This window comes from Candoia aspera, chromosome 5, assembly GCF_035149785.1.
Source record: "Candoia aspera isolate rCanAsp1 chromosome 5, rCanAsp1.hap2, whole genome shotgun sequence".
Taxonomy (NCBI): Eukaryota; Metazoa; Chordata; class Lepidosauria; order Squamata; family Boidae; genus Candoia; species Candoia aspera.
The window spans coordinates 53,755,275-53,768,635 of NC_086157.1; the positions used below are offsets into that span (position 1 = coordinate 53,755,275).

At 36.1% G+C, this 13,361-nt stretch overlaps 1 long non-coding RNA gene across 1 annotated transcript; it reads right to left on the bottom strand.

Annotated features, from left to right (window-relative positions):
• Positions 1–7,174: 7,174 nt before the first annotated feature.
• On the bottom strand, positions 7,175–12,925 carry LOC134498316 (uncharacterized). The gene is made up of 3 exons (XR_010068021.1): positions 12,734–12,925; positions 11,297–11,363; positions 7,175–7,281 (listed from the first exon to the last, which is right to left on the bottom strand). It is a non-coding gene; the product is annotated as an uncharacterized LOC134498316 (long non-coding RNA).
• Positions 12,926–13,361: the final 436 nt, after the last annotated feature.

Below are 13,361 nucleotides of genomic sequence, written 5' to 3' on the forward strand. Positions count from 1 at the left end.
GCATCGTTAAAGCAATGGTGTTCCCTGTAGTAACATATGGCTGCGAGAGCTGGACCATAAGGAAGGCTGAGCGAAGGAAGATCGATGCTTTTGAACTGTGGTGTTGGAGGAAAATTCTGAGAGTGCCTTGGCCTGCAAGAAGATCCAACCAGTCCATCCTCCAGGAAATAAAGCCAGACTGCTCACTTGAGGGAATGGTATTAAAGGCAAAACTGAAATACTTTGGCCACATAATGAGAAGACAGGACACCCTGGAGAAGATGCTGATGCTAGGGAGAGTGGAAGGCAAAAGGAAGAGGGGCCGACCAAGGGCAAGGTGGATGGATGATATTCTAGAGGTGACGGACTCGTTCCTGGGGGAGCTGGGGATGTTGACGACTGACAGGAAACTCTGGCGTGGGCTGGTCCATGAAGTCACGAAGAGTCGGAAGCGACTAAACGAATAAACAACAAATAGTCTATTATTTCTGGTTATAACAATGGTGCAGGTAAACAAGCAATCTGATCTTGCAAAGCAATTCGTTTCAGTAAAAAAATCTTTAATCTGCTGTTCAGAAGCAATTAAATCAGCATTATAAATTGTTGTTTTAATGAATCAGAGTCATTAAATACTACTTTGCCCTCTGAATCCTTAATTATAGGGGTAAAGTTATGTAAACACTGATTCAATCAGGAAACTAGTAGTTTACCTATTTCCCTCTCTAATCCTAATAATCTAGTTTTACACAATTTTATAAATATTCAAGTGCCTAAAAATGAGCAAGTATATCAGACTTAAATAGGTTGTCTTGTGTAAATATCCCAGAGTTTCTGCCCTTACTCCCACAGATTAGCACACTGAAATTTTCTTTTTCCATGAAGTGTGTACAGCATTTTGTCCATAAATAAAGGCTTTAAAAGCATTCCACCTAATCATTAAGCTCAGAGTTTACTTATTTATACATTTTTTTAAAACGCCTCAAAATCCCATTCCATCTGCTTTACAAAGCTATGCCGTATTTAGGTACCATCTTAAACCCATAGAATGTATTTTCCTAAAAGACAATGCTACCAGACCATGGTTAAATATAACATTCAAATCTATATTGCACTTATCAACCCACTCAACTAAAAATCAAGATATTAAAAAATAATAAAGTTTGGGAACAGAACTGATGGACAGTTGAAAATAATTGCAATGTATTGACGTGTTGCCATAAGTTGGGGTGTGTGGCTAGCCACAGATGAAGAAAGCATCAACCCAGCCATTTTCTCTAATTTACACAGTTTACCTTACTTGATACTTTATTAGGAAGTCAGATAAAGTAAGCAGGATGTTAAGAAAGGAGACTCTGCGAGAGGGAAGGGGATCAAAGTTTATTTGGAAGAGCCACAGGAGGTTGAACAGGCACCCTTCTGAGTAACAAAGAAGATGCAACGGAGAAAGAAACCACTGGCCACAGACATGGACGAACTCCTGATATGGACTTAATTGGACAACTAATAAAAGAACTTAAAAAAGAACTGAAGTAGAATGGGATGCTGTGGGAATAACTAAAGATATGGCAGGTATGTCTGAGCAAATATATAAACAATATAAAGAAATATCAAGGCAAATTAGAGATATAACTCAGGTAACCAGCGAAGCTTACAATATGGTTATAAATAATCTAGAGATAAGCAAGGCTCAAAATAATATCTCTGAAACTAAGACTGAGTTGACAGATATGCAGGATCATAACAACAAAAACAATTTAAGGATTAAGGATAAAATTGTCAAAGAAAATTGGAATAGCTGATTTGACTACTTATCTTATTTCTAAGATTAATGACCTCAGCTCTGATTTGAATCTAACAGATAAAGACATTGAATGTGCTGACTAAGTTTATTCTCCTAGGTATACACGGAAACCTAGTGATATCTTGGTCAGATTTGTTAATTCAAATATTAAAGACAAAATTATAACAAAATCATGTGAATTGGAGGAGATTAAATGGAATGGTGAGAGAGTGCTCTTGTTCCAAGACTTTAGCATGGCTATGCTGCAGTGGAGAAAAGAATTTAAATAATTGACAATAAAACTTATGCATGATGAGATTTGTTACAAGTGGGGATTTCCTTTCAAGTTAATTATTTTCATACCACAAGAAAGAAACGTTATTTCAAGTTTGACTGAGATGCACAGCATGCCGGCAAAGCTCTTTAACAAAGGGTGAAGGAAGCAATCTATAATTTGTCCTTGGAACTGTAGAAAGTAGGCTCAATTACAAGCTGAAGATAAGATAAGAATGCTGCACCTAGTTGCAGAGCAAAATAAATTGTATTGGCTGTATTAACTCTTTTTGAGCCTTTTGGTTTAGAGGAAAAGAGAAAAGATGATAAATAGAGGAAAAATAAGTAAAAGAATAATGTAAACCAGGTAAAAATTCTCAGGAAATGGCATCTTACAAGCCCATATCACATCTTAATATGAACTATAAGCATTACATTATATTATTAGCTAACCATCTAAAAGTAGTTATAAGTAAAATTATTCAAGTAGATCAATCTGGCTTTATTCCAAATTGAATTATATCTACCCTTCCAGAAAATTATTAAATATTATCAAATTACTAACATTAATAAACTTTCACTAGCCATATGTTCCTTAGATATATTTTAAAGCTTTTGATTTTGTAAAACTACAATTCTTAAAACAATTTTTTAAAAAATTCAATTCAGTGCTCACTTTTGCAAGATGATTGAGCATATTTATGGACCAACTAAAGCTCTGATAAGACTTAACCGTTATGATTCAGATTCTGTTACAATTTTAAGAGGTATTAAGCAAGGCTGCTCCTTATCACCTCTATTATTCAACCTAGCTATAGAAGTGCTGGAAATAGATCCAACAGTCAAATTTATGAGATATAATTGGGTGACAAGATGCATCTTTTAAATTTACTTGCAGATGATATGGTTCTGACTCTTAAATGCTTCCCATTCAGCTAAGTATATTAAGAAGAAGTTACAGGAATCTGCAAAAGTGTCAGGACTGTCAGTTAATTTCCACAAATCACATCTGATATTTTTTATATGCCCCACCCCCAAAAAAAAATTGAAAGAAAATGTCTATAGGTTTAGAGATTCCAACAGTATATACATCTTTAAAATATTTAGGGATAACTATTACAAAAACTATTAAGATTTTTTTTTATTAATAATGATATACCAACATGGAAGAAATTAAACAGGGAAATGAAAAGTTGGGCTACAAACATTTCAACATTTTAGGGCAAATTACAACAGTGAAAATGAAAATTCTTGCAAGGCTCAATTTTTTTTTCAGTGCCTCCCAGTGAAAATTCCAGAACAGTTTTTACGATACTGCAAAAGGAAGGAAGGAATGCAGTAGACATTAGAATTCTGGATTTTTCCTTGTTGCAGAGAGCAAGCAAAGATGCAATCTTGAAGGGGTTCCTTTGGTGAACACAACTATCTTTCTATTGAACAATGACTGACCAGATGGCTGTTTTTATGTCTATCATGTAAAGTGAAGACCACAGAAACAGAGTAATGTATCTGGAAAAATAAGAAGACTGAAAAACAGGGGTTGTTTTGGCCCAATAGCATAAAGTTTTGTTCATTAGAGTTTATCTATGATGAAGTATAAAGTAAAAAGGTTATTCTATTTTAAGTGATACTGCTAAAGGTGACATGGCCATGCAAAATGGTATGATTATTCAGCTCATACAATTTTTGATCACTTTATTGAAAACCTGGAAAAAAAAACAATCAAGATAAACCTGGGTAAACAAATTCATAAATTAAATTAATATGGTATCTTGGTTATGATATTCCCTTAAAGGCATTTCCTTGCCAAAAAGGGACTAATAAGTCTTACCAATTGCATTTATTTACCACTGCTATTTGTAACAGTTACCATCAACAAAAATGCAGTTGTGCAGAATATGAAGGGGCAACAGTCTGAGTTTGATAGCATTAGCTGTGTTTATATCAGAAAGTATCAAGCTGTTCAGCTTCTGAAAAATATGGTACAGTTGTTTTGCTTCTATGGACAAATAGAAATGTATGAAGATATGAGAAACATTGTCACTCATTAGTCATAATGAGTGAAAGTCATGAATGCATTTTATGGTGTACTGCTAAGAACCAAAAAAGAAAAGAACTCCATGTCTACAAGATTTTACACTTAGTCGCAATTATATGAATGCATACTTTCCTGAGAATCAGTTGTCTATTGGCGGCATATATTCCTGATTTGATTAGTATGGGCTCAGATTGCACTGTTACATCTGAGCATGCAAAGCATGTACTACTTTTTCAGCTCCGAAGGAATGACTTCCAATAAATATATTCAGAAATGTATCTTAACTAAGTGACAACCTTATCCCAACTAGTCTGACACTTTGCTGGTTCAGGAACTGCTACAGCTGTCCTAACATTAGTTTGGTCTAGTGGTTAAGGCAATGGGCTAGAAACCAGGAGCCTGAGAGTTCTAGTCTGGCCTTAGGCATGAAAGCCAACTGGGTGACCTTGGGCCAGTCCCTCTCTCTCAGCCCAACTCACCTCACAGGGTTGCTGTACTGGGGAAATAGGAGGAGGAAGGAGTATGAGGTATGTTCGCCAACTTAAGTTATTTATAAAAATAATAAAGGCAGGATAGTAAATAAATAAAATAAATAAAATTAAAAATTTACATTAAGTCCTGATAATAAGTTATAAATCATCAGAATCAAAACAATTGATGTCATATGCAGGAAGCAAATATATTAGGAGATAAAAATTCCAACATATATGCAGCTCTGTGCAGATAATACTTATCAAGAAGCCAACCTTGAAAAAAATCCATAAAGAACAGTACCTTAATTATTGAATCCTAAAATTGACATAGTGTTACATAGTCCTTTGAGAAATATTAATTTTTGCTGTCAAGTCTACCTGGAAAAAAACTTTTTTCTTTTAATAAAGTACAGAAATATAGCTTCAAAAATAATTTTAAGAAAATAATGGACAACAATGAATGGTTTTATGCAATCCATTTTCATTTATTTCACTCCAGTGCAAAACTTGAATATTTTAATTGGTTTTATTTTATTTTTTCAGGTGAGAAAACACAATCATATCTAATCTACAAAAAATGGGAACACAAGTTGGCACCCTTACAGAGGGTACAAACTAGTGCAGCTGCAATAAATTCAAGTGTAGTAAATAATGTGGCCAAACAAATATAATCCAGCTGTACTCCTGACCCAGAAACTTTCAGTGTCCTCCATGCTGCATATCAAATCACTGGCAGAAGTGTAAACGTGCCCAATTGCTCCAATCTCCATTAAGAGACCATAGAAGGAAATGTAAGCCAAGCCAAGGGTTAAAACTTCAAATTATTCGATTTTCCTTAGACCCAAGTCTTCGGCAAGTACAGTATGTGCTTGCTAGAAACAATCAGGTTCAAAGCTTGACATTTAACTGGAAAGTATTTGGTTTCAGAACCAAACTAGGCTCTTGGGTTTCATGTAGGTGATGTTTTGTTGACTCATTTCTGGTGATTAACATCATGAAAGACAAGATAAGATTTAAAAAGCAAAAAAGTAGATATTTCAAACTAATAATCCCGTAGTTGCCTGGTGAGTGTCCCTACTCACCAATAAAAACTGTTAAAACATGTTAATTTGCTGTGCTGTCAGATACTTTGCAAATGAATAAAAAGTTAAACCAGTGCACAGTTATTTAGATGCTGAAACTGAAGAGTACTCTGCTATGGAACTCTGTAAATCTCCAGTTCATCCAGATAGTGACTGGTGGTTAGAAGTTAACTAAAGGAATAGATAGTAAGTTTTGCATGTTGTAATCATTTGGTCCACATAGTTAGTTAGCAAAATTTGGTTGTTCTTGCTGGGTTCCCCAAAGCTAAGCAAAGCCCTGCGTAGGGCTATAGGCCAGACAGGAAAGTTGAAAAAACAGCCTGAAGAGGGCAGTGGCAAACACTTCCAGTTTGCTGTCAAGAAAAGCCCAATTTGAGGGAATCTGAACTCTACATAGTCATATAGTAGAAATGTCCCTTCTGTTTCATAAGCTGAAGGAGGGAGTTGTTTATCTGTCATAATTAAACATTCCTCAAGGGATGTAATTATAGTATCTTAGTGAAATAGTGTGATAACAACTAATCTGATTAAATGCCAGTATGGCCAGTCTTCAGCAGAGTGAGCAAGGTGTACCTACACAATAGTGCAGAAGAAAGTAAAACTTCGTCTTTTCAGTTAGGTGAACAGTGGATTTCTATTTAAGGCAGTGTCTTGTCATGTTGTCCTACATTCATTTAAATTCAGTGTGGATATATTTTTAGAACAGAAGTTATTCACAAAAGGCCTAATGTTATTTTGAGGCCATTAACTGGAAGGGAAATTGTATCCCCTGTTCCCCATGACATCCACAGATCTTTCATCTTATTTCCAGACGTAGTCAAAGGCTACAGTCCTAGCACACTTACCTGACAATACTTCCCATTGGACACCCTTTGGCTAATTTGTGAGTAGACCTGAATAGGACTGCATTGATAATCACTTTATTTATCCACTGCTCTGTGTACATAACACTCACAGCAATTTGCAAAAAAAGAAAACTCTCCATTTTGACATTCCATTACTATGGTCCCTGAACATAAGCCAGCATCAAAGCAAGAATCATATTGCCAAAGCTTTCCTAGTCCATCCCTCATTTCCCAGCTTTGGACCATCTGTTCCATTCATAAATGCTCAGAATGGTTGCCACATTATTACTGTACTGATTTTGCAGGAGCAGTAATATACTAACAATGTCATAGTCAACATTTGTATATTCTTCTTGTGAACAAAAATGAATTGAGATTCATAATGTAACACTGTTCAGTATGTAACACTGGAGATACATGGCTTTTTCCAAAAGTTGAAGCTAACAGATTTGGATATGGGATGCCTTTTGTCATTTCATTTTGGGTATATAAATATAAATGTAAGCATCAGTATCAGTTTCTTTGGAAGCCTGGCTTTATGTTTTTCTAAATAGAAATGAGAAAAGTTGTTTTCAGTTTAAATATAAAATAACTCATCCATTATCTTATAAATGAGCATATGGAGATATTATTTGCTAAACAATTAGCACCTCAAATGGTATCACTTTGTTATTATTATAATTTATTTAACTTGTATGTGCCTACCATTGTTCATATGTGCCTACAATTGTTCACTCTATGCTCCAATTTCAAAATGTTCTCAACCCTTGTTTTTCTGTTAGGCATCTTTCCAAACTTCTTCTGGCTGCTCCTGTTCCCATTCAGAAAAAGATGGGAGGATCTCAGTTATGATGTCTTCCTTGGGGTTTAACTGTAATGTGGGAAATGTGCGGATCACAAGCAGATAAATTTTCAGTGTATGTGTATTAAGTATCCCAGCTATTTTTAAAAAACTGTTTTATTTATTTATTTTTCAAACTTCTGTTACCACCCATCTCTCCCAAAAGGGGGAGTCTGTTTTGTTTTTATTTTTTCTGATTAAGGTTCCCCATATATCTCAACATGTTAAAGTTTCACTTTATTTTTTGCTTAATTTTTAATGCACCATAGGCATAGCTATAATTTTAAAAATTGCAGCTTGCATCTTGTTATGCATTGATGGGGAAAACTATACTGAAATTATTCTTCCACCCAGCAATTAGAGCTTCCTTTGTATCAGGCTACTCTACAAATCATTGGAGAACCTCATCCTTTATGAATCAATCTACTTCCATTTTATAATCATCCATGTTGATGGCTATCACTGCATTTTATGGTGATGAATATGAGAATTTAAATTAGTACTGTGTAAATAAGTTCTTTTTATCTCTCTTGAATATTCCACCATTTAGCTTCATTAGCTTATTCCATAGTACAGTAATACGGAGGTGGGGAGGACAATAAGTTTTTTAATGATCCATAGATAGATATCATCTGGACCTGGCAATACCCCACCCCAAGTTTGTTTGAAATACCTCTACAGTATTATTTGCCTCACTTACTGATACTGGATTTTTAAAAACTCTACTTCAGGCCTCTGCCCTACAGCAGATGTGAAGAGTTCATTGAACTTCTCTAAGATCTCTCTATCTAAATAAATAATTCTTTAAAATCCTTTATAGCAGAACTGAGCCAATACAGTGGAAGGCAGCTCCTGCTTTGGGCTAGTGGCTTGGTAGTTAAATCTTGCTTTAAACAACAAAATGTAAAAATATCATCCTGTTTAATTTTAAATATTAAAATTTAACTGCTGGTAAATATAAATGAAATAGCAGTTTTGATCAATAATTGTAGATCATGAGAAGACTATAGAGAAAACAGGAGGTCATAGCCTGAGATCAATGTTAGACTTCTACTTTTCCCAGCTCTGGCTGACTCACAGGTTATCCTCTCATTTAAAAAAAAAAGTTTTTCTTTATCATCTGCAGATGGAGAGGCTAGGGCCTAGGGTTATCTGGCTCTATTTATACATGATAAAGAGTATTTCTTCCTTGTGGGTATTTATTGGGTACCTGAACCTGTCTGGGAAACAAGGACTTTATATTCATAACACCTTTGTCATATAGTGTTCCCACCAGCACCCTTATAGTTTCCTACTTCTGATTTTTTTTATTGTTGTCCTCAGGGTTTTTTACAATCTGTTAATCATAAACCATTTTAACTTTTTTTTTTTTCTGTGCAAGTCTTCTGTGTCAATCTGCATTCAGCTTTCTTCTTTCCTATAAAGCTGTTCATTTTAAAAATTCTTTTGGAAGTTGGTGAAGAAGGTTAAACGATTGAAGAGAATATTCGTAGCTCAGGGTTGAACTGTGGAGTCCTTGGTGCTCTCTGAGCCTTGTTGTTTTCTTGCAGACACTTCATTGCCAGACTAGTCAACATCTTCAGTGCAAAAAGGAAGTGGGCCTTGATCTCAGTTTATATACAGTGGCTTGCCCTGCTTGTGTTGGTAGGGGTGTTGTTCTCTCCTTGGAAGTTCCTTGATTGGGCTGTTGTTTGCTGCTTAGTTGATTGACTGAGTTAATAGTTCCTTGATTAGGGTGTGTTGTGCTGTTTGATGGTTCATCTGGTGTTAATCCTAGTGTTGATTTTTGCATATCTGGGTGTTGATTGCTGGCAAGGGAGTGTACTGGTCTTTTGGCTTTTCTATTGTCTCTTTTGAATAGTATGTAAATGTTGTTTACCTCTGTTTGCCTGTTGATAGCTGACTTGTCCGAATGCCAAGTTTCCAGGAATTCCCTAACGTTTTTAGATTTGGCTTGGTTTAGGATGCTCACAGTTTCCCAGTTGAAACTATGGTTGAGTCTGTTCATGTGTTGTGAGATTAAGTTTTCATGGTGTCTTCTGACTGCTAGTTGGTCATCATAGATGCATTCTGCTAGTCTTCTGCCTGTCTGTCCTACATAATGGCTCTTACATCCTTACACTATGTTGTAGATGACTCCTGTTTTTTCTTCTTGGGCTACTGGGTCTTTTGGTTTGCTTAAGATGTTCTGAAGGGCTTTGGTTGGTGTGTGCTATGGTGATGCCATGTGGTTGTGACAATCTGTTGGTAGTTTCTGAGATATTTTTTGATGTATGTCAGTGTTATCCTTTTCATAGCTTGTGTTGGTTGTACTATAGTGGGTTGAGTGGTCAGGCACTTTTTTATCAAGTTGCCTGGGTATACATTTTGGTGCAACATGCTGTATAGGTGGTCTGTTTCCTTTTTCTGATGTTCTGGATTGCTGCAGTGCATCTGAATAATGTTCTTACACAATTCCTCTTGTGGGAGGTTGGGTTGTTGCTTTGGTAATGGAGCACTTGGTTAGTGTGGGTTGATTTCTGGTAGACTTGTGTTTCTAGTTTGCCATCATTTCCTCTACTGATGAGGATGCCCAAGAAGGGTAGTGTGTTGTTGTTGTTTTCGTCCCTTGTGAATTTTATTCCTTTGAAGATATTGTTGATGGTTTCATGGGTCTCCTTCAGTTGTTCCTTTTTTATTATGACGAAGGTGTCATCTACGTACCAGATCCATATTTTGAGCTATATGCATGGGAGTGCGATCATTTCTAGATGCTGCATTACAATCTCTGCTATGAGTCCTGAAAGTGGTGATCCCATGGATGTTCCTTTGAGTTGTTGGTATATTTGCCCATCAAACTGAAAGTGGGTGGTGAGGCAGAAGTCCATGATTCTGGGTATTTTGATCTTAGTGCACCTGGCTAGGTTGGGTGTGTTGCATAGAACTGCTGCCATGGATTCTTTTGCTAGTGCTGGGTCTATGAATGTAAAGAGTGCTGTGCCATCAAATGACACCATAATTTCATCTTCTATTTTTAGGTCTTTGATTTTCTGGAGGCACTGTAGTGGGGAGTGATAGAATATTTGCTTCTCTCTCTGTGAGATGTCCAAGATTTTTTGGAAGTTCTTTAGCTATGTTGTATGTGGGGGTCCCTGGTAATGATACCCTAATCAATACCCTATAATATCTAATCAAGGAATTATTAACTAAGTCAATCAACCAAGCAGCAAACAGCAAGGACTCTACAGGTTAAACAAGGATGTTCCTGCAGAGTGAATGGAATTAGAAATTAAAGTGATGAAATTATTTGGTATGAATTGAAGTGACAGAATGTTGTAAGTAGTATTTTAGAGTTCTGTAAATCTCTAAATGGAAATTATAGTGATACATTAAAGAGTAGAACTGACCCGTATGCTATAAATATTGTCTAACAAACAATTCATTAAAATGAAATCATAATGTTATATTGCTGCAGTATATTGAAAATGCTAAGTCTGCAGGTATAGATGATTTTTACTAGACAAATGTTAAAATGGGTGTGGTTTGCTTATAAAGTAGCTGTGGTTAATGTGTGTGTGTGCTTTATCTACAGCATGACTGGTGTTTAGAAAATGCCCTCTTGTTTTCCTGTATCAAGGAAAAGGCAGCAAGAGTGAATGCAAAAATGACATTATTAGTTTGATAAGCATGCCTAGGAAAGAATTTGGAGGAATTCTGAGCAGTTTGGTCATATAGATAATGAAGATTAAATTGTGAAAGAAATAAATGAAGGGAGAGTGAACAGGTTGAATGGAAGGGAAAGAGTGAGAAAAACGTGTTTGGATGGAGCTGATAAGATTCTGAAGAAAGAAGAAACCGTTTTGAAGAAAGAGAAACCTCTAAAATACAAAGTGCAGTGTATACGTGGACATGGCGGATGCAAGGATGTGCAGAGTTAGATAGTAAAGGGTGGTGTAGGAAATGCTGTTAATATAAACTAGTATTAGCAATATTTCATCTTCCCTACCTCATGCTTTAATGTGTTTGGGGTACTATGTCATACCTTTTCTTCACTTTCCATAAAGCTGCTTTCCCTGAAAGGAAATAATGATAGCTATTATGTGCAGTATGCATGTATTTTGTTTTTTGTTTTCATTTGGATGAAACTTCTATTTTCTGAAGGAAACCTTATTTTTTATTATGTCTTCCTACCCTGCGATTTCTCAGCTGTGATTTTATATTTCTAAACGGCAGTATTTTTTTCAGAGTTTCTGTTATTCCAATTGTGAATATTGTGAAGGTTTGGGATTTAATTCACGATGTCTTTCTTACATGTAAATTAGACTTGATAGCACTGTAGTCAATGTTCAACTAGTTCAGTATGTCTTTCAATAAATAATAAGTAGAAATACACACACACTGTCATGTTCCCCATTTCAATGTTCTGTTAACATTGTAACGTTTCACATGTCATGCCTTTTTCCATGTCCATTCGCTCGGGGTTTTTCCATTCCTGCGCTCCCCTTGTTTTGGATCTTTGGAATGTATGTTTGGGTTTGCAATCCTGTTCAAGGTTACTTTCCCAGGCGTGTGTAACGGTTCCTAGCACCTGGGAGGGGGTGTGTGCTGACGGGTGATTGGGGCGGGACTGGATTGAAGGCAAGGCTTTTTAAGTTTGTATTTGGCGCGCTATTGCTCATTCTCAGCTTTCTCTGTATTTGCATACTATTCCTTTAATAAATCAGTTATCTTTAAGCCCGAGCTTGTGAGACTGAGTATTTGGGATTAGGCAACCATTACACACACACACAAACACATACAAAGAAGAAAAAATACGTAAGTGCCAAAAACATATTGTCCCTAGACATAGATCACATAGCAGCTAGAACGCATAGAGTTACCTTTCATGCTTGTGTAGACACAAATCTCTTAGAATTATATGTTTAGTAAATGAAAATACCACTACAGGTAGTCCTCACTTAATGATGGTAATTGGGACCAGAATTTCCATCACTGAGCGAAGTAGTCATAAAGTACAGTACCACATATTTACACCACTTAGTGATGGAAACTCCAGCACTTCCAGTTGCCATTGTTAAGCAAATCTTATGCCGTCATGAAGCTGGCACATGCGACCTCCTGCCGGCTTCACAATTGACTTTGCTTATAGGAATCTGGAAAAGAAGATCACAAATTATGAACACTGGGATGCTGCGGCCGATGTAAGTATACAAGATATGGTACTTATGACCAATATATAAGATTGGTCATAAGTACCACTCGTTCAGTGCCGTCATATGTTCGAACAGTTGCTGAACAAGTGGTTGTTAAGCAAGGACCACCTGTATTAGTCATATCTGAATATTAAGGTAGTGCTTAATACTGTTTAGGATCCAGCCAAATATTAATACATTCTGGAAAGGTGTAGGGTGGGGGAAATTACCACATCATCTGAGATACATACTTAAAAGCCCATATCTTAGCAATGATCAATGGTGATTTTGTATGGGCCCAATATGCCATAGACAAACATTTTTTGGATGCAAGTGTTGCAGCTTCAATGCCATTGCCAAAGTCTTTATTATAGTTAGTACCAAGAGTACCACTGTACTTCATTTTTAGCTCAGAGTTTCACTAATTGCTCATATTTAAATTTGGAAAGACCAAACTGCTAATCTAGTTTTTCCCAGAATTGTAACTATACCTTGCATTTATATATTCATTCATTTTCCTATGGGACTTTTTTCTGATTTAATTCACCATCACAAGTCCACTCTGAGCATTTTGGTCTAGTGCTTAAGGCAACAGGCTAGAAACCAGGAGTCTGTGAGTTCTAGTCCCGCCATAGGCATGAAAGCTGGCTGGGTGATCTTGGGCCAGTCACTCTCTCTCAGCCCCACTCACAGGGTTGTTGTTGTGGGGAAAATAGGAGGAGGAAGGAGTATTAGGTATGTTTGCTGCCTTGAGTTATTTATAAAAATAATAAAGATGGGATAAAAATAAAATGAATAAATAAATCAGCTTGCTTCTAAGACTCATTTACTTTGGAATCCATAAATTAATATAACCCCTTATTCTTGTTCTGTTGTGCT